We start from the raw sequence: 26504 nt of genomic DNA, 5'->3' as shown, positions 1-26504 counted from the left end.
AAAGTTTAACTAAAAAAAGAACTTTCTGTTTGGAAGAAGCTTGTCAAGCTTTCATTCCTACCACTGACTATCTCATACATACAAATAAATAAAAAGCCTAATTCAATTTAAAAATTCATGAATTTAAATTTCTGAGAGTTTTATTATAATTTTGAAATATATTTAATTTTTAATTATAAAACTATAAATACTTTTCTAAGAAGTTTAGAAAATGTAAAAGGTAGAAATTTCAGAGGAAAAAAGTGTTTAGAATCCCAAGCACTGTCAACATTTTGAGGTTAGGATCATTTTTAGTTACTATTAATAATGTTTCATTCTTTAATTGGGTTTTTAATTAAATTTTAAAATCTTTATAATTACTCAATCTCTCTGGTTATTCCATTTTTATTACTCTGAAGTAAAATCTACAATAAAGACCAATGTGAATGGTAAAATCTATGCCCATGAATCTCTCATTTGGGTAGTAACTGGCTCTCTTTTCGAGAATAGTGATTCTTCCCTAAACTAAATATTGTAATACAGACAAAGAAGTTCAAAACAAAGTCTATGTTGTTTTCATGTGAACTCCAAAAAAGAGAAACACTAATCTAAATCATTTGATCTATCCCTTTAAAAGGTGTAGCTCATTGGAGACTATACACCTTCTTTCTATAAATTCAACAGAGCCTTTTCTTCCTTCATCGTTAGAACTGTTTTTTGTTGTTTGTTTTCTTTTCTTTATCTTTCAATTCAACACCATAGGAAGTTGCTGGACTGATTTAAGGGGTGTTGGGATAGTTTTTTAAGTGTCATATAATATTAGACACATTAGAATCATTCAGAAAGGCAAGATGCTCACGTGAGAAGAATACAGGGATCAAAGCCAGCCATGTCCTCCTATCTCACTCTGAGCGTGATGAGCTCACTAACGAGCTCGAGCTCATTTCAGTGGAATATGTATTAGATACATATTTCCTTTTTTTTCTTTCAATGAATATCTATGGTTAAATTTGTGTAAATTAAATATGCTATTTATATTAAATTATATTTATTGATAAGATTCCACTGTATTTCATCCTTTCACTGCAGTATATATTCATTCTATAATTCAGGAATTTCCATATTGAAAGCTAAGAATCATTTTTCCTCTTTACTTAAATTATCTCGATGTCCTATGAACCAGTCCATTATACTTAAGTTCTGAATCAAACTTCTAAGAGATACAATATGTATCTCCACAAAAACAAATAGAAAAAAAGATGAAAATAGACTGTAACAGAATGTATGGTTATCAGAATACGTTGCAAAGTTTTTATTTGGTTTATTCTGTCATCAGTTTGGCACTACATTTCAAAAAAAATCACAGTCTTTACCATAAATTACTAATAATTGTAATTTCAATTAAATTGGGCTTTCATGTTTAGTTATTTACTTTGTAGAAACAATCATAGCCAAATGTCTTCCATTAGGCAATATCTGCTTTGTAAAATCAAATATTCAGAATTTTAACATATGAGGCGTTGAAATATACAGTATTTTTCCTATACCCAAGACAAAAAGCCTATGACTCAACTGATGAAGAAATAAACTATAGAGAAATAGCCGGAAGGAAAATATTTCTTATTAAGATAAAAATATCAAATGATCTGTTCATAATGAGCAATAACAGAGACTGCTCCAACTTTCCATATAGGTTGTTCTTCTTCATTTGTCTTTCCAAGGAAGGGCTGAAGTAACCCATAAGAGTCATAAGGTTTAACTATGCTTTAAGCTTTGTTAATTTAATTAAGGTCAAAAATTGGAATCATAACAAGTTTGTGAGTTTCTCGCCCAACCCCTAATATTAAAAATGGAGAACTTAGGTTCAGAGAGATTATATGAATTATCTGAGATTTTTGCAGCTGTTTGGTAGCATTAGAATCCAAACCCAAATCTTTTCCCACTCAAGTGTTCCATTAGAACACTAAATCATGTTCTATGTTTAGTCTTTAAAGACTAGGTCTACATGGTTCAAATGAAAATTAACAATGTATAATTAATTATTTGCCAAAACAGAAGTAGTATTTAAAGTCATCCATTATCACGCAAGCAACAATTACTTGCATAACACAGAAGTGGTTGACTTGACACTCTGATTTCTACAAAAGCCTAAAACAAACTAGGAATGGCTCCCAGATTGGCCCCTAGAGGAATTATTAACATCACAACAATTATTCCTAAAAGTTATACAATCTTACTGGTACAAAAACAGGTGCACAGATCAATGGAACAAAATTGAAAGCCCAGAAATAAAACCACACATCTATGGACAGCTTATCTTTGACAAAGGAGCTGAGGGCATACAATGGAGAAAAGAAAGTCTTTTCAACAAATGGGGCTGGGAAAACTGGAAAGCCACATGTAAAAGAATGAAAATTGACCATTCTTTTTCACCATTCACCAAAATAAACTCAAAATGGATTAAAGACCTAAAGGTGAGACCTGAAACCATAAGGCTTCTGGAAGAAAACGTAGGCAGTACACTCTTTGACATCAGTATTAAAAGGATCTTTTCGGACACCATGCCTTCTCAGAGAAAGGAAACAATAGAAAGAATAAACAAATGGGACTTCATCAGATTAAAGAGCTTCTTCAAGGCAAATGAAAACAGGATTGAAACAAAAAAACAACCCACTAACTGGGAAAAAATATTTGCAAGTCATATATCTGACAAAGGCTTAATATCCTTAATATATAAAGAACTCTCACAACTCAATCACAAAACATCAAACAACCCAATCAAAAAATGGGCCGGAGACATGAACAGACATTTCTCCAAAGAAGATATACTGATGGCCAATAGGCGCATGAAAAGATGCTCATCATCGCCGATCATCAGGGAAATGCAAATCAAAACTACACTAAGATATCACCTTACACCCGTTAGAATGACAAAAATATCTAAAACTAATAGCAACAAATGTTGGAGAGGTTGCGGAGAAAAAGGAACCCTCATACACTGCTGGTGGGAATGCAAACTGGTGCAGTCACATTGGAAAACAGTATGGAGATTCCTCAAAAAACTAAAAATAGAACTACCATACGATCCAGCCATCCCACTACTGGGTATTTATCCAAAGAGCCTGAAGTCAGCAATCCCAAAAGTCCTGTGCACCCCAATGTTTATTGCAGCACTGTTTACAATAGCCAAGACGTGGAAGCAACCTAAGTGCCCATCAACAGACGAATGGATAAAGAAGATGTGGTACATATAAACAATGGAATACTACTCAGCTGCAAAACAGAACAAAATCATTCCATTTGCAGTAACATGGATGGACCTTGAGAGAATTATGTTAAGTGAAATAAGCCAGCAAGAGAAAGATAATCTGTGTATGACTCCACTCATATGAGGAATTTAAAACTATGGACCAAGAACAGTTTAGTGGATACCAGGGGAAAGGTGGGGTGGGGGGTGGGCACAAAGGGTGAAGTGGTGCACCTACAACATGACTGACAAACATTAATGTACAATTGAAATTTCACAGATTGTAACCTATCAATAACTCAATAAAAAATAAAATAAAATAAAATAGAAAAAAGTTACACAATCTTGCTGAATTTTCTTAGTACTTTATCCTTTTCACACTCCATAATTTTACTCTTATAATGCTTTACAGGCATTGGAAAAGCATAGAAACTAGTTATAAGAACTATTACAACCTGCTCCAATTCTCATAATAGTTCATGTTGAAGTTCTTTAACCTCAAGGTCGAGTTTCTTTGGAAATCAGAACTTTTATGGGAGTTCATGTTTTCCTGACAACACGTGAACATTCCAGAGGCTCCCTGAGACCAGAGCCATGTACAAAATGCAAGTCTCAGCTTCTTGGCTTTTCTTTTCCTATCACTAATATATACAGCCACAAAGCAATTTTAATTGTCACAAACTTTTGCTACCTCCTTGCAGTTTCTCTCTCTCTCTCTCTCAGGTCACTTGCTTTGGAAGAAGCTAGCTGCCATGTCATAAGGACACTCAAGTAGCACTAAGGAGAGACCTCTGTGGTGAGGAACTGAGGCTTCCAATCAACAGTCAACAAAGAACTGAGGCCTCTTGCCAATAGCCATGCAAGTAAACCATCGTGGAACCAGATCCTCCAGTCTTCACAAGACTGCTACCCTGGCTAAGGTCTCGACCACAAACTCATAAGAAACTCTTGAACAAGAACCACCCAGCTAATAGATCCCAAAGTCCTGACCCACAGAAATAATGGGAGATTAAATGCTTGTTGTTTTAAGTCCCTAAATTTGGGGTAATTTATTATATGACAATAGATAGCTCACACTCACTATGAGGAATGAAGTAAGTTATCTAGCTCTCTCAATCTATTTCTTCACTGTTATGAGATCATGCACATACTATCTAACCATAGCATTTTGTAGAAATAAAAAATGTGAAAACATCATGCCTAGCAGACAGTAAAAGCTCAATAAATGTCATTATTTCTATATTAATCTTATAACATAAGAAAATTATCATTATTAATGACAGAAATTTACCATGTTTCATACCATGTTTTGCTAGCTCACGTTTACTTCAATAGCTAAGTGGGAAGAAATTCATATACTAGAATAAGAATTGCAAATTAAAATTAACTATGGAACATGAAACAGTAAAAGTTTTAAAAGAAAATACTAAAAATATTTTTATAGCCTCGAGGTAGGAAAATTTTCCTTAGAATAATGCCGAGGTAAGAAATCTTAAAAGAAAATATTGAGAGATAGGACTACACAAAAATGGAAACTATCTGCAGAGTCAATGATTTTATACAAAAGTTAAAAGTCAAATGACAAAAAGGTAACAATATACTATATAGATATACGACAAAAAGTGAGTATCTTTAAAACAGAGGCTTACAAAGTAATGAGATATATGAGTGAGTATGTATGTTGGGGGGGAGGGTGTAAAACAGAGTTCTTTTTTTTCCTTTTACTAAAATTTTTTTTGGTGAGGAAGATTGGTGCTGAGGTAACATCTATTGCCAATCTTGCTCTTTTTGCTTGAGGAAGCTTGTTGCTGGGCCAACATTTGTGCCAATCTTGCTCCATTTTGTATGTGGGACACTGCCACAGCATGGCTTGACGAGTGGTGTGTAGGTCCACACCCAGGATCTGAACCTGTGGACCTTGGGTCACCGAAGCAGACCATGCAAACTCAACCACTATGCCCCTGAGCTGGCCCCTGAAACAGAGTTCTTAAAGTAAAATTTAAAAAAAAATAAGTGAATACGAATTTCACAAAAGCTCAAATGATTAATAAACATAAAGAGATGCTCAAAAAATAAAGGAAATATGACACTAAAATACTAGAAAGTGTCACTTTTTTACCTAGCTTAGATTGAAAATATTTAGTACTTATGAGAGGGTGGAGAAACTAACACAACCCCAGGAAAGGGTAAACAGGCCCAGAAATTCTGAAGAGCACCCTGGCACTACATACCACAATGTAGTATGTGCCCCTCCTTGACCTGGCAATGATTTTATCCTAAAGAAATGACCACACAAGTATGCAGAGTCACATATATACTGTACAATGATACACATATATCCCTGAAATACAAACATGCCTCTTCTGTTGCTGAGTTTTTTTAATTAGTTAATAGAAAGATGTATTGTGTGTTGAAATTTTTGTTTTCTAAAAAGTGTCTTCTCTTCAAAAATTATAAATAGATATACAGAACTATAAATAATGCTATCTATGGGTATGAGGAGAGTATTAGGAGGAATACTAGGTTTATATCCAGATAATTAAATCATACAGCAATCTAGCTCTTTCATAGCCAATCTTACCTCCTCAAATTTATGGTATAAAATTTACATCAGTGCTTACCAATATTTCCTTACAGGGTGTTGGGCTTTGTACAAGAATAGAAGAAGAAAAGAAGTAGAAAAAGAAATAATTTTTCCTCTTTTACTTCACAGTACAATTTGAAATGAGAAGTAGCTACATAACATTAGGTTGTGTTCTAATTACTGCCTCAAAGAGTTTGATGTATTCTGTTGGAGCACCCTTTGAGCCTATCTATTCTGGAGTAGGTACTTGTATAAATTCTCTGTTGAGAATAAAAAAGTATTCATACTCCAATTACATAGTCATGAATTTCAAAATTATTATCGAGTTACAGAATTAAACATCATCTCATCACCCTTCTTCCTTCTCCAACATCTCTGGTGAATGAGCTGCCATTGCAACTACATTCATCTTCACTAGAACAAGCATCTCTCTTGACTAGGACAATATATTTCTTTTAATGCACCCTAAGATTAGATTCAATTTTTTAAATCAACTTTATTAATATGAACCTGACATACACAATAATGCACACACTGTGAATATACAGTTCAATGCATTGTGACAAACATGTAGGCCCACATAACCACATTACAATCAGGATATAGGACATCTCAATCAGCACATAAAGGTTTCCTTGTACCCCTTCCCATTCAATACTCCATCCTCACTTCCAGGCCCAGGCTCCCTGTCATTAAAGATTAGTTTGGTCTGTCCTAGAATGTTATGTAAATTGAATTAATATAGCATTTATTCTTTGGGGTCTAACTTCTTCTCCTCAGTAATACATTTATAAAATTCTTGCATATAGTTTATTCATTTTTATTGGTGAGTAGTATTCCATTGTATAAATATGCCACATTTTTCCTTCATTAGATCAATGCACGGTATTTGAGTTGATGTCAGTTTTAGGCTATTAAGAATTAAGCTGCCAGGGCCAGCCCTGGGGCATAGTGGTTAAGTGTGACATGGTCCACTTCAGCGGCCTGGGTGTGCTGGTTCGGATCCCAGGTGCAGACCTACACCTCTTGTCAGCCATGCTGTGGTGGCAACCTACATATAAAGTAGAGGTGGGTTGGCACAGATGTTAGCTCAGGGCTAATCTTCCTCAGCTAAAAAAATTAAAAAATAAAAAAATAGAATTTAAGGTGCTATGAACATTCATTTACAAGTTTGTCAGGTGGACACATTCATTTCTCTTGGATTAACACTTAGGAGAGGAATTGCTGGATTTATGATGAGTGTATGGTTAATTCTATAAGAAATAGTCACAAACTGTCTTCCAAAGTGGTCGTAGCATATTAAATTTTTCATCAGCAGTGAAAGAGAATTTCATTTGCTCCATATCATTGCCACACATGGTATTGTCAGAGTTTTAAATCTCAGCTATCCCATTGAGTATGTAGTGGTATTCTCCTTGTGGCTTTAATTTGCAATTATCTGATAACTAAAAGTGGTGAGCATCTTTTCATGTACTTAATGATCATTCTTTTATTTAGTGAAGGGTCTAAATATTTCTTCATTTTTTATGCAGTGTTTATCTTCTTATTTATTGGGTGAAAGTGTTTTTTTTTCATATTATGAATACAATTTGTCAAATATATGTATTGCAATTATTTTCCTGCAGTATGACTTATTTTTCATTTTTCAAAGAGCCAATCTTTAATTTTATTTCAATGAAGTTCATCTTATCTTTCATTTTCTTTTATGTTTCATGCTTTCAGTAGCCTTTTTCAGAAAGCTTTGCCTACTCCAAGGGTGCAAACATTTTCTCCTGTCTTCCAGAAATATTTTACATTTAACCAGTTGTACTAGTATCACTTGTTAAGGACACTTTTCTCTTCCTGTTGAATTATCGTGGCAACTTTGTAAAAATCTCCTAGCCATATATGTGTGTGTCTATTTCTGGCTTCTCTATTCTTATGCATTGATCTATATATCTATCTTTGTACAAAACCATCCTATCTAGATTACTGCTGCTTTAGATTAAGTCTTAAAATCACGTAAAGTAAGTCCTTCTACTTTGCTCTTTGTTTTAAAAAAATTATTTTAGCTACTCTAGTTCATTTACAATTCCAGATAAGTTTTAGAAATACCTTGTCAATTTTTACAAAAAGTTTACTGTAATTTTAACTAGGATTGCATTGATTCTATAGATTGCATTGGAAAGAATCAACATTGTTAACAACATTGAGTTTTTGGATCCATGAACATGGTTTATCTCTCCTTACATTTAGGTTATCTTTAATTTCTCACAGTAATATTTCGTTAGTTTTTAATGTACAAGTCATATATCCATAAGTATATGTTCTATCTATACAGAGACAGTTAATTGTATACCTGAAGATATTTGATTTTTATGCTATTATAAACATTGCACATTTCCTTTTCTAATTGCTTGTTGTTAACATACTGCAATATAATTGATTTTTGTATATTTATCTTATATCTTGCAACCATGATAAATTATCTTATTAGTTGTAGTAGCTTTTGTAGATTTATAAGGATTTTATATAAAATCTTGTTTTATATAAACAAGGGCATGCCATTGTGAATAAATAAAAATTTACTTCTTCCTTTCCAACCTTTATGCCTTTCTTTCTCTTGCTTTATTGCACGTTAGGACTTCCAGAATATGTTAAATAAGATTGGTTGTAGTGAACATGATAACCTTGTTATCTATATTCATAGAAAAGCAGTTAGTCTTTCATCAATGAGTATTATGTTAACTATGACTTTCAGGAAATTTGTCCATTTCATCTAAGTTACTGAATTATTGCCATAGAGTTGTTCATAATATTCCCTTATTATTCATTTAATATCTATAAGATCTGTAGTGATTTCCCTCTTTCATTACTGATATTAGCAATTGCATTTCTCTTTTTTGTGTGATCAGTGTACCTAAAAGTTTATCAATTTTATTCATATTTTCAAAATAAAAGCTATGTTTTCATTTATTTTTCTCTGTTTATATATTTTCATTTACTTTATTTCTAGCTTTATTATTTCCTTATTTCTACTTACTTTGTGGTCAGTTTGCCATCTTTGTGTCTAGCTCCTTAAGGCAGAAGCTGAGATCATTGATTGTAGATCTTTCTTCTTTCTAACACAAGAATTTAAAGCTATAAATGCTTCTCCAAGCATTGCTTTAGCTTCATCCAAAAATATTTAATATTTTACATTTTCATTATAATTTTGTTGAAAATATTTTCAGATTTCCCTGGTGAGTTGAACTATAACCCCAAAGATATGTCCACATCCCAATTCCTGGAATCTGTGAAATATTACCTTAGATGACAAAAGGGTAAAAATTACCTTAGTGGGAAAAGCTATAATTAAGAATCTTGAGAGGAGAACCTTATCCTGGATTATCTAAGTGGGCTTTAAATGCAATCCTAGACATCCTTATAAGAAAAAGGCAGAGGGAGTTTTGGCATACAGACGCACAGAAAATGTGAAGAAGGAGCAAACCAAGGAATGCTAACAGCCAGTAGAAGCTGGAAGACACAAGGAATATACTCTTTCCTCGAGCCTTCAGTGGGATTGCACTCCTGCCAACACTTTGATTTCTGCTCAGTACAGATTTTAGGTACTTCTGGTCTCCAGAACTATGAGAGAATAAATTTATGTTGTTTTAAGCCATCCAGTTTGTGGTAATTTGTTACAGAAGGACTGGTGATTTTGTTACAGAAGGACAAATATCTGATGATTTTGATTTTTGACCCATGGGTTATTTAGAAGTATGTTGCTTCATTTCCAAATATTTGGAAATTTTCCAGATTTCTTTATGTTTTTGATTTTTAATTTAATTCTGTTGTGTATAAACAACATATTTGTATGATTTCAATCATTTAATATTGATTGAGACTTCTTTTATTGCCCGGCATATAGTTTATCTCAGTGATGGTTCCATGTGTACCTAAAAAGAATGTGTATTTTGCTACTATTGGGTGTAAGATTCTACAAACGCTAAGCAAGTCAAATTCTTAGTGTTACTTACGTGTCCTACATCCTCACTGGTTGTTTTGTACATTTACTCTATCAATTGCTAAGAGTGTTGAAATCTCCAAGTAGAATTATCTATTTTTCTTCTCATTTTTATTAGTTTTTGTTTTAATTATTTGAACTTCTGTTATTAGATGTATACATATGTAGGACATTTATATCTTTTGAGTAATTGATCTTTGTTTATAACATATCCTCTTTATTTATGGCAATATTCTCTGTGCTGAGGTGTACTTTTTCTGATGTTAATATAGACACTCCAGCTTTCTTGTCATTATTATTTGCATGGTATATCTTTTTTACATCCTTTTATTTTTAATCTGTCTCTATCTGTCTATTTAAAATAGGAATCTAATAAACAACATGTAGTTGGATCTTACTCTTTATCCAGTCTGACAATCTCTGTCTTTTAACTGGATTGTTTAAAGTATTTAATGATATTTAATTGATATAGGTGAGTTTAAAGTCCATCATCTTGCTATTTCTTTTCTATTTATTCTATCTGCTCTTTTATTTCTCTTTTTCTGCATTTTTATTTTGTTTTATTTTTAAATTTTGTAATGATTATTCTAGGGTTTATAGTACATAACTTTAACTTATCAAGTCTACCTGGAAATAATAGTGTACCACTTATATATAATGTCAGACTCTTCCAAAATATACTTCCATTTCTCTGCTCCTGTCATCATTTATGTAATTTACATCAAATATTTTGCTTCTACATACCCTTAAATACACTAGGTTTTCTTGATAGAAACAGTTATCTTTAAAATAAAATTTAAAAAGAGGAAAAGGTATTTTTATTTATCCATATATTTCCCATTCCTGGTATTCTTCATTCCTTTGTGTTACTAAAAATTTCCATCTGGTATCGTTTTCCTTCTTGAAGTACTTACCTTAAAACTTCTTACACTCATGTCTGTGGGTGATGATTTCTCTTTCAGCTTCTGTTTATCTGAAAAAGTCTTTATTTTATAGAATTATAGGTTGACTTTCTTTACTTCTGGTTTGCATTGATTCTGACAAAAAATCTGTGATAATTATCTTTTCCTCCTTTATGAAGTACATCTGTTTCCACTGTCTCCTTTATAGATTTTTTCTCTTTATCAACGACTTTCAACAATTTGAGTATGATATGGCTTAATGTGATTTTCTTTGATTTTCTTCTGCTTATAGTTGAGATCTATGGATCATTGGATATATATTTTTTAATCAAATTTGCAACACTTTTGGCCATTAATTATTCAAGTATTTTTCCTGACTTCTCTCTCTCCTCCCTTTGGGGACTAACATATGTGTTAAACTGCTTACTAGTGTCCCATAGATCTCTGAGGCTGTATTTCCTTGTTTGTTTGCTGTTTGTTTCAATCTTCTGTCTGTCTCTCTGCTTCAGATTAAATAGTTTCTGTTGCTATGTCTTCACACTCACTCATATTTTTTCTGCAGTATCTAATTTCCTGTTATGCCAAAATAGTAAATTTTTCATTCCAAATTTGTTATTTTTCACCTCTAAAAGTTCTATTTGGTTCCCTTTTATATCATCTAGAACTCTCCTCTTCATAGTCATGTTTTCCTTTAAATATTTGATCACATTTATAATAGCTATTTTAAAATCTTTTCCTTCAAATTCCATTATGTCTGTCATTGCTGGGTGTTTTCATTGATGATTTTTCTCCTGGTAATATGTCAACTTTTCAGCTTCTTCTCATGTAAAATAAATTTTAATTTAATTCCAGTCACTGTAAATTTTATGTTGTTGAGTGTTGAATTTTGTTGAATTCCTTTAAAGAGCATTAGACATTTTTTGGAAGGCTGCTTAATAGCTTGTAAATCAGTTTGGTTGTTTTGAGTCTTGTTTTGAAGCTCTGTTAGGACAGGTCCAGAGTAGCCTTACTCAGGAGCTTGTTAAGCCCTACTAAAACGGGTGATCCTTTTGGGGTCTCATTCCCCAGGCTGTTAACAAGGTCTCTCCACTGTGGCTGAAGAAAACTAAAATACCTCCACCCCCTATATTAGCTCTGGGAGTGGCTCATCTTTCAGCTCTCTGGTTTTTCATTGCCCAGCCTCCTGGAAGTTTACCCAAGACATGCACAGCTCAGTATTCAGCACCAGACTCAAGGCAATGCTTTGCAGATTCCTACTTTCTCTTCATAGCTCCCTCCTCCCCAGTACTCTACCCTACTAATTACACTTCTTCCATCTCTCTCATTTCAATTTCTGTCTTCTCAACTCACTATGATCTTTGTGCTCTTTTTAAATTCCCCTTCTCTGCGTCACAGTCAGGAAAGTATATGCAGGCACAAAACATAATTCTTTCAATGCAGCAGAAGATGGCATTAATTTTTTAAATATCTACCTCTCCCTATTGTCTCAAATAAATTTCAAGTTTATTTTTAAGAACTATGTATGTTATGTGGTACTTGGTTATGTTATTAATATTTTGAAACAAAATATAAGAATTATATTTATTGCTATAAAGTTCATCGTTGGATAATCTAGAAATTTTATAGCAATTCCTTATCTTCTCATCTAAATCACTGATACATAAAATAACATTGAGACAAAAAGGTCGAAGACATCACTTAGTATCTTCCTCTAGGCATAGCTATGTTCTAGTCATACTGAATTGTATATCATTAAGCAAACAGCCTCCTCTTAACACCTATTTTCTTGATTCTATTTCTTAAGAGTACAGGTTCTAGGGTAAACTGCTTAAGTTCAAATCCTGACTCCAACAGTTTATAGAGCAAGTTATACTTAAAGTGTCTGTACCTTATTACCATTTTTTAAGTAGGCAGAATAGTAATGCAGAATCTACCTCAAAATGATTGTTGTGAAGAATAAATGGAACAGTGTATATAGTCAATAAACATGAGTTAATATTGTTACTTACAAACCCTGTCTGTATTTTTTTATATACAAATCCTATTCATGATTCAATGTCTAGTTAAAATGCCACCTCGGAAAGAAGTCTTCCCCCTAGATCCAAGGTGAGAGTATGCTTTCTTAAGTAGGTCATTAATAAATATTTTCCCAAAACAAACAAACAAAATCAAACATGATGATCCAAGTTTTTCAAACAGCTTATGAATCTACCTAAATCTATTGCCATCATTTTGTCAAACCCCTTGCTACACCAAGATACATATGTTTGCAACATTTTCTTATCTAATAACCTAGTTAACTTTATCAAAAAATGGAAATGAGATTAGTATGACATGACTTGCTCTTGGTAAAATAATGATGTGGCTCTTAATAACCACCTTGGTTTGCATGTGCTCACAAATAATCTATTCAATATTTCATTTCAGAATTTTGCTGAAAATAAAGTTAACTCTGTAGATTACAGAATTCATCTTGATTTTATCTTTAAGATTTTACACATTTGCTTATATCCAGTATTTTGTACTTTCTAACTCTCCAAATGTGATCATGTTTGGAAGTTATGAATTTCAATGGAAAAAGCACAGGCTTTAAAGAAAAAGTCCTTAGGTTTGGATTCCAGGTGCTTTGACAGACAGCTGTGTGGCTTGAAAACAATTATTTAATTTCAGTTAACACATCTATAAATGGAGATAATAGCGTCTTCTCGGGTATAGTGAATATTAAATGCAAGTAAGTAAAAGAGTCTGACCTAGGGCCTACTATTGAAAATTCTTTAGTTGCTTGCTTTTCTGTTTCTTCACCTATTAGATGGGAATAATCGTCCCTCCTTACTTCTCAGGATAACCATAAGGATCCAGTGAAAACTATATATTGACAATGTTTTGAAAAACACACATTATATAAATGCATAGAGTTTTTTTTTTTCAAAAAATTATGGTTATTATCATTCTGGGATAAAATTTGCCAAACTCTGTGGACTTTGATTTTAAATTTGCCAAAATGGCCTCTTACTAACCAATTTGATCATTGATTTCTATTCCCTTCTTCCAATTTGAAGATTATTTCTCTTAGCAGAGAAAAATATAAGCAAAATAAGTGTTTATCATCTCTTCCTGCTCTGTATCACCTCCTGTCATTATGTCATATTCTTCTCAGTAATGGCTCTATCTATTTGGTGTGAGAAGACATTTCATATCCTTTTTAAAAGTTTATGATTCTAAAAGAGTAGAGTGTTACTATACATACTAAAAAAAAGAGCTGAAAAAAATTGGCATAGATTTTCACAAATAAGAGAAAACATTTAATTAAGATAGGCTAAAAAATCAATAATTAAGTATTATGAACAGTAAAAGTCAATTATTTATTTTATGATGAAATATTTCAGTGTAGTTATATCTGAGTATATACCAATTTTTTTTCAGTCCATAAACATTAGTCCCTTTTACCAACTACTTTAGGAAATCTAAATAATATGTACTCTATGCCACAGAGAGACAACATGAAAATACATATTCCCAACTCTATTAATTGACCAGAAAGTACTTTCTGACCCTGAACTTACACTGACCATAATACAGAATCTGTCATTAAGAGTTCAGTTCACACACATACTCTCCAAACTGGTCCAACAACTTCTATTATGCCAGTTACCAGCATTGCCAGCCCCTTTGCCCTTCACTGCCTGGAGAACGTCCATCAGAAACAGGGAAGCAGAGCAAGCTGCCACAATGCACCATTGATGTTTGAGCAAGGCTGCCCAAGCAGCTGCAACAACAGGGCAACTCTTCAAAGTGTCAGCATTGAAACTTAGAATTCTCCCTCCCATACAACTATCAATGACAACCTTTATAAGTTACAATCAATTACAAAATAAATCTTTGAGACAAATCACGTGCTTTCTTCATTTCTTCTCTCCTCCTTCTCCTCTCAAAACCAAATGTCCTTGGTTTAAAAAAAGAACTCAAAGAGAAATTTCCTCCTTTTCTAACTAGGTCTCTGTCTCTGCCTCTCTTATGTGCTAAAAGTTTTCTCAAGGAGGTTTACGGATGGCTGCGAAACACTTTTGTTTATAAGACATGTTCTTGGGGTTTTTTGTTGATTTGTTGTTAGGTTTTTGTTGTTGGAGTTTTTTATTTAAAAACTTCAAAAGGCACTTGATATTTTGAGCACACTCATACTGGATTTTTTGGCAAAGCATGTTTTTGATTATCGAAAGATAATCTAAATTCTGAACTGTATGCACTGAATCACATAACCTCCATATTTTTGTAAACCACAACAAAAGTGGTTTTACATTAGCCATAGATGAATAGGTAATGAGTCAGTGAACAGTTAAAAGCATTCCCTGAGAATGCATGAACTAGCCATGTGAAGTTTTCGATAGGAAAAAATCTTAAGTATTTAGACATCATTTGGAACGAGGGAAAGCTATTCTTTGTTTAACAAATGAACTACGTTTAATTTGTCTTATAAAACTATACCTACCAAATCAAATGAAAGTTTACTCCTGGTTTCTATTTCTCCTTATTCATGAGTAGTTAACGACTTTCTTTTATTTTGAACACATATTTAAAATCTGAAAATTGTAGCACAACTTTTAGATTTCTCACCATACCTTCTACCATGAAAACAACATGTATACCTTATAGGGATAAGAGGAAACCCCTCCAAATAATATTTACTCTCAAGAGACAGAATATCCACATTTCAGCAATGCCAGGGTATCAACCATTTAATTCCTCCTAGATAACTAAAATATGTACACTTCATCAAGAGTTAAGCTTCTATCTGAAAAATCAAAATCCAAAATACTTGTATTCCTAATCTGTTAGAATTTTGAAGCTATCACTTCTCTTGTTTTCAAAGTAATATATGTATATTGTGTACTAGTTAAATAGTACCACAATATTTATATTAAAAAAACAGCAGCGCATATCCCAACCTTTGAGACACCGTGTCAAATTCTTTCTAGTGCTTATCTCATCTCTAAATAATATGCATATATTCTTATTTTGATTTGTAAATTATAGACATAATCTACAAATTCCCTATTACGGAAGATGAAGATTAGCTCTCTTATATCATCCATTTCCTTTCCTTTCATCCTCCCAATATTCAGTCAATTAGTAAATTTTTAATACATTTCCTTCCTTGAGCAACAATTTTTCTTACTACAGTCAATATTGCCACTTTTGCCCCCCGTTCCAGCTCTGCAATAGAATGTAAAACCTCTCTGTATATAATATTTCACACTCTTAAACATGGAGCATTCCATCAATTCCAATTCTTCCTTCTGAACACATCTCTTTCTGGAGTTTTCCATCTTCCTGTTCAACTAAAGACAGGTTATTCTTAAGCCCAACTATTGTCCAGGAACTTCCCTTCACCTTTCATGTATCATTCTCATCACTTATTTCCTGATTCCTCTAACTTCTTCTTTTCTCCTCAGTTTCTCCTGACTTATACGTAGCACTTCCTCCAAAAGATTCTTGAGAAAGCAACAATGAAAGGGAAATTTAGAGGATCATGTGTCTAAAAATGTCTTTTTTCTAAAAATATCCTCATGCCTGATCAACAGTTTGGCTAGTTATGGAACTACAAGTTAAAAGTAATTTTCCCTCAGAATTTTAAAGCCACATTTTCTAGCTTTGAATGTTGCCATTAAGAGATCAGACATCATTCTGATTCTAGAGGCAATGTGCATGTAGGGTTTATATTTTCTCTCTAGAAGCTTCTATTTCATTATATATTGCTGGTGTTCTGAAATTTTCCAGTTATGTACTTTGATATAGATCTGCTTTACACTTTTTATGGGCACCCAGTAGACCCTTTCAAACTGGAAGCTCATGTCCTTCAGTTATGAAAGTTTTTACTATAGAATTTTATGATAATCTCTTCCCTATCATTTTCTTTTCTCTTCCCGGTTTACTCCTATTAATCAAATTTTTGGCTTGTTAGACTGTTTGCTTTTATCTTTTCTTTCCTATTTTCCACTTATTTGACCTTTTGCTCTATTTTCAGAAAAATTTCAATCCTTCTATTAAAGTTATTTCAGCTATTATGAATGTTTATTCTCTGATTATTCCTTTTTTATATCATCCTGTCATATTTCATGGGAGTACTATCTTCTCCTATCTCTCTGAGTATACTAATTATAATTTATTTTTACTTCAGCTATTGTCTTCCACAGGAAGTGCTGCCTCCAATTTTTGAGCCAGATCTTGAGCATGAACTGGCTTGCTTTCTCACTGGCACAACACACTCCAGGCACTTGTATTTAGCTTTCTCAGTTCTGTGAATTCCTCCATCCTTTACATCCTTTACATCTTCCAAAAATTATATTTCTTTCATCTATTGCTTCCTCTTCCTTATGCTTGTGGATTCATTTTCTTTTTTTTCAGTCGTTTACTCATGGTTTTAGCCCCTTAGTAGGAAGGAACAAGGAAAAACATGTGTTCAGTCACCAAGTTTAACTGGAAGTCTGTTGTTAAAGTTTCTAAAGATGTTAATCCTACAGGTATAATCATGCTGTTCATCGGGTCATAAAATCACAGGGTTTTTACTGTAACAAAGCTTCTCAGAGATCATCTGATTCAACCCTCTTATTCTAGAGGTGAGAAAATGGAAACCCAAAAATGTTGAGTGGTTTATGCAAGGTTATTTAACTAGCAATTCATACTGCTGGTAACTGACCTTGCCTTCATTACCATACTACCTCCTCACACAGATAACTCCTTAAAGTAGCTATTCTCCAAAGACTCCCAGACACATCATAAGGTTAAACCATTTGAATAAGCCAGTTTTGATTTTGGTTAACAAAATGGAGGAAAGCTTCCATTAAAGAAAATCTGGGAAACAATGACTCCAAGAATAAATACCTGATTCCAGACTTTCTATTTTCCATTAAAATTCCCTAATCAGTACTCTTCCACGAAACTCAGTCTCCTTAGCCTGCTTCAACATGTCAGACTTACCTTAATTTTTACTTTTTCAGGTCATAGCATCACACCCCATTTTCTCAAAGCATAGTAAATTTACGTTTAAAATTCAACTAAATTATTTATATCTTTCCTTATCTCCCACCCTCACATTCTCCCTGACCTCAGGCTGGCCAATCACTTGCTTCTCCCAAAAGAATCCTTTCCTCCATGAATAGCACCACGCAGGTACTTAAGCAAAAATCTTGATAGTCATCCTAAACTTCTTTTTTTTCCCTTAACCGCACCCAACTCCCGCCCCTTCATCTAGGCCCGAATCTTGTCAATTCTACCTCCTACAAATCTCTTGAACCCGTGCCTCTTGACGGATGTCTCCCAGCTTCAGAGCTGCTACTTCTGTCCAAGCCCTGCACTCATTTCATCTTGATCGCCATTCACTGTCCTCTGACCGGTCTCACAGACTCTGGCCTCTTTTCTTTACACTCCTTCTTCCACGCTCAACTGCTGAAGTGTTTTTTCTCAAGAGAACTAAGGAGTCATTTCCTTACTTAAAACATTTTAGTGGATCCCACTTCATTTCTTAGCTAGGCATATATAGGGTACTGTGTGGTAGGCACCTGCATATCTCTCCATCCTCATCTCCTGTGGCTCTTCACCTTGCATTTTATTGAACTAGAAACCAGGTTGCAATCAAGTCTTCTGTTGGATTTTCTATTCCTAGTGGATTTTCACCAACAAATGCCAACTGTCCTTTCCCATCTCTTCTCCCAAATAAAGAAGGAATCAGATGAAAGGAAAGAGAGTCATATGATTAAAAACCAGTATTAACCCTATAAAAAGTATTTGATAAATTTCTGTTTACCATAATACTTTATATTTATAATATGTTATGTTAGATTTTAGGGATTATAATGTGTTTAAAGGTATTGGCAGTGCTTTAAATTCAGTATCTAGAACACTGAAGATGCACCTTAAATATATGATCATAACAATAAGAATTAGACCTTTTGGATGTGAAATAATTAAGGGATTAACACATTATTATAGTAAAGGCCAAATCTAAGAATGTTTTATACAATAGCCACTAGACTACAAATTTGAGTAGGCAGGGGCCATGTCTTAATCATCTTTGCATTCCCTACTGTCCCAAATATAATCCCCAACATAATAGGTGCCCAGTGAATGAATGAATGAATTATTAAATAAAATTGTAGATAATATCAGGCCAACAAACTCAGGCAGAAAAAGCTTATCTGCTATTTGATAAGCTCAATAATTCAATGGAACTTATTATATGCCATAAAAACATATTTTTTTAAGTGTGTATATATAAATCCAGCAGGTCTTTATATGGAACATCAGTCTGATCTTTATTTGGGCATCCATTAAATCATTCAATGGATAACATAGCAAAAAATTGCAACATAACAAAAAAAAACAGATACTCTTTGAAAAACACGTAAAATAAAGATGTTCTCATTACCAGTATTCTATCTTTAGATTGTCCTGCACACATCTCTCCAATATAGAGAAATAAGAACTTTCCTGGCTAGAACTTTGATCAAGTTACTGCCTTTCATATTATTGTAATGATGTCCAAACTGCCTTCCAAACAGAATAGGAACAGCACCACTGTGCATGCACGTGTGCCTAACTGCATGCTGCTGCTACCACACCAACCTCACGTTCCGTGATATTCTGACCACTATTTGGCACTGAAGCCAACTTGCTTTCCTACCTTAATTTTATTGACACAGCAAAACACTGCTCGTGACGTATGAACCCATCACCTGAAGCTTAGCAATGCATCATCCCAGGCCAGTTTATAGAAATGCCTTAATTCACAACCTAAAATTTCAAATATAAGAGGCTGGGCCCCAGGGAAATGAATCAAGAACAGAACACACCCAAACTGAGACTGGCTCTTTTCTTTGCCTAAAAAGGTGCTTAGTAAGCGGTTCTGAATATCATATTGACTGACAGGAATTTCATATGAAGAAGGAAATTCTATTGAATCCTACCTCCTTAAAAATATCTTGCATAACAAAAGGACATAAAAGGTAGATCTTCGCTAGGTAGAAGCTTGAATACCTAGCCTACTGTACTTCAGGGCAAAGATTGCTATTTCCTGGAATACTACCTAGTTTTTATAAGTTCCACTGTTGCCCTCATATAAAATAACTCTATGGATATGGTGTGGCTAAAGAAAAAAAAATAGGTGAAATTTAAATCAAACTAAGGAATAAAAGTGTAGGTTAGAAAGAGGGATACATGTTAACAAATGCTGACATACAGAAGAGCAAAGGAACATATATAAAGTCACAGCTGAGGGCAAAAGGCTGAGGACAGACAAAATTTATAGGACATATAGTGATTGAAATGAATGCACAGGAAAGACAGAGTAGAAGAGAAATTTGAATAATATCCATGGGTAGGAAAATGTATGTTGTGTGAGCTAAGGTAATCCCAAAGTTATAATGAGCCATGAAGTAGAAAGACAATATTTCTTTTATCCAAAAGCTTTATGACAGGTAAGGATGGACTGCAATATAAAAAACAAATAAACCTAAATTCCATAATAGGCATAGAAAGCGATGAATGATGATACTTGTACTATTTAAGGACATAAATGGGTACTTAATAACTTTAGATTATATCATTCCAAAAATTTTTCAACTTTGGAAAATGTCTTAAATTCCACTTTGCTACCTACTTGCTTTATTTTTAATAATTCTGGAAGTGCTATGTAAATAATCTATAGAAGGAGAATAGTATCGCTTATTTGAATAATACCAACAAAAAAGGAACCATTGATAGAGCATTCACTCTAGTGTGACCAGCACTGAATCAACCCTTATACATTCAAATCAAGCAGGAAACTATCAGTCCAGTGGGTGTTGTCTCCGACCTTGAAGTCTGAGCCTCTTTCCTATGAGGACCACATTCTTAGGTAGGAAAACAGGATGTGAATGATATGGAAATGTGGGTGGCAGCATTCAGACAGAAAGCACGTAAAATCTTAATCCTCCTCCAAAAAGCAGTTTCTAAATGTGGGTTCATTAATGAAAACTTGTAACCTACACTGCGGAAGCATTTAGGAATTGATGGCATACAGTGCAATGCCTAGCCTTACAATCAGTATTCTCACTACCATGCCATTCAAGTTTAGCTACCAGACTTGTTTGTCAAAACAATTTTTTTTTCTCCTTTATTTCTCTATTTACAATTGCGAGAGAACTATGTGAAGCTTAGTGTTCATTTAAGTGAGAAACACCTTGGCTAGATCTAGGCTCAGTGTAAGCATTCTATACAAGTCCAGCAACAATGTATCTTAAACTTAAACAACTTCAACTCTCCACATTCCAACCCTTTTAACAGTCTTCAGCTCAGACTACACCTAGCCCTTTCACTAACGCTTCATGAACAATTTCAGGTCTCAGCATTTCCTGAGAAAGGTAAAGTCAAACTTCCTCTTCTCATAAATCCTGAAAAAAGGATGGGGTGTGGGTGAAAATGGATAGTTTCACTGTCAACCCAAACAGAACTATTATGTCTTGCTACCAATAGCTGGTAGCGGTGATTACGTTTTTCATATAAATGTACATAAGCCCTACAGCAGATACTCTCAGATGATGATGATGATGTCAATGACGGTGGCTAACATTTTTAGTACTCGTGCCAGGCTTTGTTCTATTATCTCATGTAATCCTCACACACTCAAAAAAAAACTTGTTAGGTAAAATTATTTTCATCTTCATTTTACACAGGATACTGAGACACAGAAAGATATTGGTTAAAGCAATTTTAACATATTTAGCGTTAAAACATAAAATTTTACACCTATTAACCAAACTTTAGATGTAGGACCAAGAGCTGTTGTTGACTCCTGATCATCTAAGTCACATTATTCTTCTTGCTTAAACTGTACCACAATGTATCATCTACTTAAAGTCAGTGAGAGTTTAAAGCTTCTGGTTTATTTAAAGTCAGTGTGTGCTTAAAGGGATTTGCAAAACAAGTTGAATGCAGGATCCTTCCAGAATTTTTACATTCATCCCCTACCCCTACCCCAGGCAATCTCTTACAGTTGTCTAGCCTTCACGTATTTAGACCGTAATTGGTTTTAGTGATTCACTTTAAAAAGTCTTTACAAAGCAGTCAACTTAAACTTCATAAAATCAACAACCCTTTATACCTTTCTACTCATATTTCATCAGTTTGCATAATTAAATTATAACTGCACATTCAAGGGGCATAAACAAATTTGAAAACAAATACAAATGACTCTAGGTAAGCATACCAGCAGGTAAACAGATAAACAGAAGTGCACCATTTTTCAGAGAGTATCCTATTGGCCTGAAGAAGGGATTGGCTAAGAGGGCTTCTATTCTTTTCTTTTCTTTTCTTTTTTTAAAGATTGGCACCTGACCTAACAACTGTTGCCAATCTTCTTTTATCTTCTTCTTCTTCTCCCCAAAGCCCCCCGGTACATAGTTGTGTATTTTTAATTGTGGGTCCTTCTAATTGTGGCATGTGGGACGCTGCCTCAGCATGGCCTGATGAGCAGTGCCATGTCTGTGCCCAGGATCCAAACCAGCGAAACCCTGGGCTGCCGAAGCAGAGTGCGTGAACTTAACCACTCAGCCATGGGGCCAGCCCCTACTATTTTCTTATCTTCCTTAATCACAAAGAATATTATCTAATAGGTATATTAGGTTTCTGGCAGAATAGATTTATAATTGAAAAATGCAATCAAATTTGATAGAGGGGCTTACAATAACACCAAAATTCATACTAGAAAGGTAGCACATTCCTTGTCTTTCTTAATTAGAAATCCTAGGAGACTCCTTCACTGATAAAAACTAAAGTCACAAAATTCCATCCCAAACTCATTTAAGCATAAGGAAGCCCCTTCCCAGAGCAAGAACATACACACTCACATACACCAAAACTTATAGTTAATAAATGAAGAAATTTAGGCTATAGGAAAGAAACTTCCTACTAGAAGAAACCATCACCTTAATGTGGGAAAAACTGAATTTTAAGTTCAGGTTCAGCCAGTTACTAATTATTGGACGTGGGTAAGACACTTCATCTCCCTGAGCTGCAGGATCCTTCTCTGAAAACAAGAGACAATAAAACCTGTTCTCCCCCATCTCACAGAACCATGGTCAGAATTATATAAAATAAAACATATGAAAAGACTGAAAACTATCAGTCATCATACACACATAAGTTTTTATTACCGGAAATCCTAGTTTGTATTTTAGACACAGAACTTTAGAATCAGAGGAGGTCATTTCACAAATGATGAGGCTGAGAGCCAAAGCCTAAACTACTTTCCCACTTACAGTGGCATGGATGACAGAGCAGAAATAGAGAATTCTTGATTAACTAGGAAAAGAATATCACAGTCATGGGAGTGGAATCAATTGGGAATTCAAGGAAGCCGAAGAGTCCAGAATGAACTAATGCTGCAGTGTAGACTGTGAACAGAGATAAAATTGTAAGGGCTGAGCAGTTTCATACAATCAGTCCTGGCAGTGACCTTGGTGAAGATATTAGAGAAGAGAGAGAAAAAACAACCCAAAAAAAGTTCAACCATACCAAACACAGATTATTATTTCATCTTATACAACAAGATTTTGAACCTTTCAAACTAAAGAAAATAAGGATTTTGAGATAACTCTCTTATTCATGCTATTCCTTTCTACTGGTCAGAATAATTAAGCCTATGTTAGGAAGTTAAGAAAATGATAGGATGGACGTGAGTGAAGTTCAAGTACTTTAATTGGATTCCTTTGGGTATAGTTTGTTACCCTTTTTTCCTGGTCATTAATCCAGCAGGAGAAAGTGATCTAACACAGCACCGTGGTGCGAAGGAACGGACCCCGAGAGCCTGGCTCTCTAGGATGACTGTTCTTGTGCATCCAGGCCTCCTATTGAAACTAACAATGCCTGCCGCTGCTGCCGAGGAGGATCATCCAAACTCTGAAAATGAAACACATCACACAAAGGGATGAAAGAATTCTTATTCCACAGGGTTTAGCTTGCAGCTGGTCATGCATGCCAGAGGGATGTGCCATGAGGATGAGAAAGAAGCTTCCAAAGAGAATAGCTGGGGCAGCCAGTCGAACATTTTGAAATACTTAGGGAACTTTTCTTTTGAAACTAAGGCAAATAACTAGACTTCTTTATAGTAGAACTTCGGAGAGTCGGGGGTGTTTTTTAGCTCTGTAATTCACACAGGTGTGAATATTCCTGTGATTAAAAGAAACGGAGAATTTCTAATTGTTTCACACGTTTGGGGTTCCCCATTCATAGTAAAAGATCATATTATATAATTGGATTTTTATTTTCCTCTGGGCTAGAGCTGAAGGTTACTTCGGAGTTTAAAACTGTGCAGGAATAGGTGTTTTTCTGCAGTTGCTGTAGGTACATTGAATGATATAATTGTTATACAAAACAGCACACTGGTTGGGACCACGGGCTTTGAGGTCAAATCAATAGTGAAACTGATGTGGCACTCATACACAGCATCAGGTTTCCTGGGCTCTGACAGTCTGGAATAGCTGTGCTGATAAGTTTGCCCATAAAAGCTGTTCCAAATAGAGTTAAAAGTTCTAAGAACCTCCCCTGCAGCCACCACTGCTTCCGGTCCCTCAACTGGCCCCAGCAAGGCATAATGCAGTGTTTCAGCCGCCCTGGATGCCTGTGTCTACAACAGTACCAAAAGCAGCACCTAGGGCTTTGGAAAGACAGGCCACAGTGAGGCATCAGCCTTCTATTCTCTGACAAACTCACTCCTACCGGTCAAAAACACAAACGTTTGCCCTTCCTCCCTCCCCCTTTCCCACTCTTTCTCGAAAAAGCTCATCTTCCTCTGTTTACTGGAAAAAAGTGAGAAACTCCTTTCATTATCCATAACAGTATACACCTTAGTCTCAGCAATCCTTTTTTGCCTATTACACCACTGATTCTGAATAACTCCTCCATAACTAGATGTGTAGCCTTATGGAAGTTATTTAATCTAACGTAGCCATAGATTCCTCATTGATAAAATGTAAATATCTGCCTTATGAGATTGTTGTGAAGAATAATAAGATAATATTTACCTCACAGTTCAGTTACCAGCACAAAGGGTGATTCAATAAATGGTAGTCACTGCCTGTCATTCTCTGTAACAGGAGTAACACATAGTTCACGTAAGAAACTGAAATGAGAAATGGGATATAATATAAAAAATATTACCCTACCTTGTCAGGATGTTATTACTGATTCAAACATTGTGTCATTTTTCTCAGGTTAGATCACACTTTACACGAAACATTATTTCCTTAGAGGATTACGCCAAAGTGAATAGAACTCCTTGGGAGAAATATCTCCTTTTCACATATTCAGTCCATTAGTTGTAATTAACTTCCTTCAGACCACTATAAACAAGTTCTTGTTACAAGTGTTTAACTTTTTCCAATAGTTACTCCTATATTTTATACATAAAGGTTTGGCATGGGAGGGTTTCCATAATTGTTTTAATGTTTCTTGTTCCCCTACTTCTACCACGCTTCTACTCTCAGCAGCTCTTCTAACGTCTCTCAAAAAGAGAAGACAATTTGGATGAAAATTGATACTACAAAATCAAAGTTAAAATATATTTGAGAAAAATTATTCTCACTCAAGGTCATTCTACAGGTACTAGCCCATTCAACCACACAAAATGAACTTTTAGCCCTGAGTCCATTACCAGCATATTCTAAAGACTAAAAAGAAGCAATCTTTCAGAAAAAAACTAAAAACTAACAGGGAAAGAAAAATATATAGAAATGTAGCATCCAAATAAAATGGATTATACTGAGGAAAAATGTATATAAAGAAAGACATTGATATTTGTAGTACAATAGAAAATTATCCCTACACGATAAAATAAAACTCATGATTCATTTCCCCGAAGAATTATAAAATACTTTAAATTCAAGCTTTATTCTAGTAAAAAACTAAAACATAATTTAGATAAATCTCTACCATTAATTACTTCTTTACATTGTGAAATTTTACTCTCAAATTTTTATACTCCAATCCTTCATTTTGGTGCCAAAGAAGACAAAAAACCTAATATTTCATTCTAAAGAAATTGATCAACCATTTCTGAAAATCTGAGTCATCATTTTTCTCACCATCCCTTTTAGTGGCACCCAACCAAATAATCACCAGATCCTGTCAATGCTCCCTTTCTAGTCCCACTATTATTCCTAGAATCCTAAGTCATCTATTTTCAACCTCTAACATCTGTCATTCATCTTTATGTTTCTAGAGTTATCGTCTTTGAAAAACAATAAAGGCCCTGGGAATTTCTCTCACCTCCTCAAAAATCCTGAGTGGTTTATTGATTAAATCCAAACTCTAGTATAGCATTCAAAGTCTTTCACAGTATGGCACTAAACTACAATTCACAGTAATTAAATTGAATGTAAAAGGCATTCATTAACTGCCTGCTATGTTCCAGACTCCAAACAGAGTAGTGGGTTGGTAGTGGTGATAAAGATGAACCAGATAGACTCCCCATTCTCGAAGAAGCCAGTGTAGCGAGGAGGCAGATAAGAAACTATAAATTGTAATGCAGTGTAGTGAGTACAAAAAAGGTAACTAACTACAGGTGCTGACAGCATGAGACGATAAGTCCCAAGCTCAATGAGGAGAAAAGCGAAAGTAAGATGTTGGTCTTCTGCTTCCGAAAATGATGGAGTAACAGAAACAAGACTTAGCCTCCTGCGTTAAACAACTAAAAACTAGACAAAATAATGGCTTACATATGTCCAACAACAGGCAGCACATGACAAGGTCAGCTCCATAATTGCTGTAGCTTACTGC

At 34.4% G+C, this 26504-nt stretch overlaps 1 protein-coding gene and 1 long non-coding RNA gene across 39 annotated transcripts in view; one reads left to right on the top strand and one right to left on the bottom strand.

The window, feature by feature from the left end:
* The window catches only part of LOC139076912 (uncharacterized), a 131762-nt gene extending 123003 nt beyond the window's left edge, over positions 1–8759 (top strand). Inside the window, exon 4 of the long non-coding RNA XR_011528946.1 lies at positions 3950–8759. This is a non-coding gene — a long non-coding RNA (uncharacterized lncRNA). The remainder of the gene's footprint in view (positions 1–3949) is intronic.
* ZBTB20 (zinc finger and BTB domain containing 20) overlaps positions 1–26504 on the bottom strand; it is a 746442-nt gene that overhangs the window by 651018 nt on the left and 68920 nt on the right. The gene's annotated exons all lie outside the window — the stretch shown is intronic.

The sequence above is a fragment of the Equus przewalskii genome, chromosome 18 (assembly GCF_037783145.1).
Source record: "Equus przewalskii isolate Varuska chromosome 18, EquPr2, whole genome shotgun sequence".
Taxonomy (NCBI): domain Eukaryota; kingdom Metazoa; phylum Chordata; class Mammalia; order Perissodactyla; family Equidae; genus Equus; species Equus przewalskii.
Note: the sequence above shows the minus strand (reverse complement) of the source record. Positions and strands in the feature narration are given on the sequence as shown.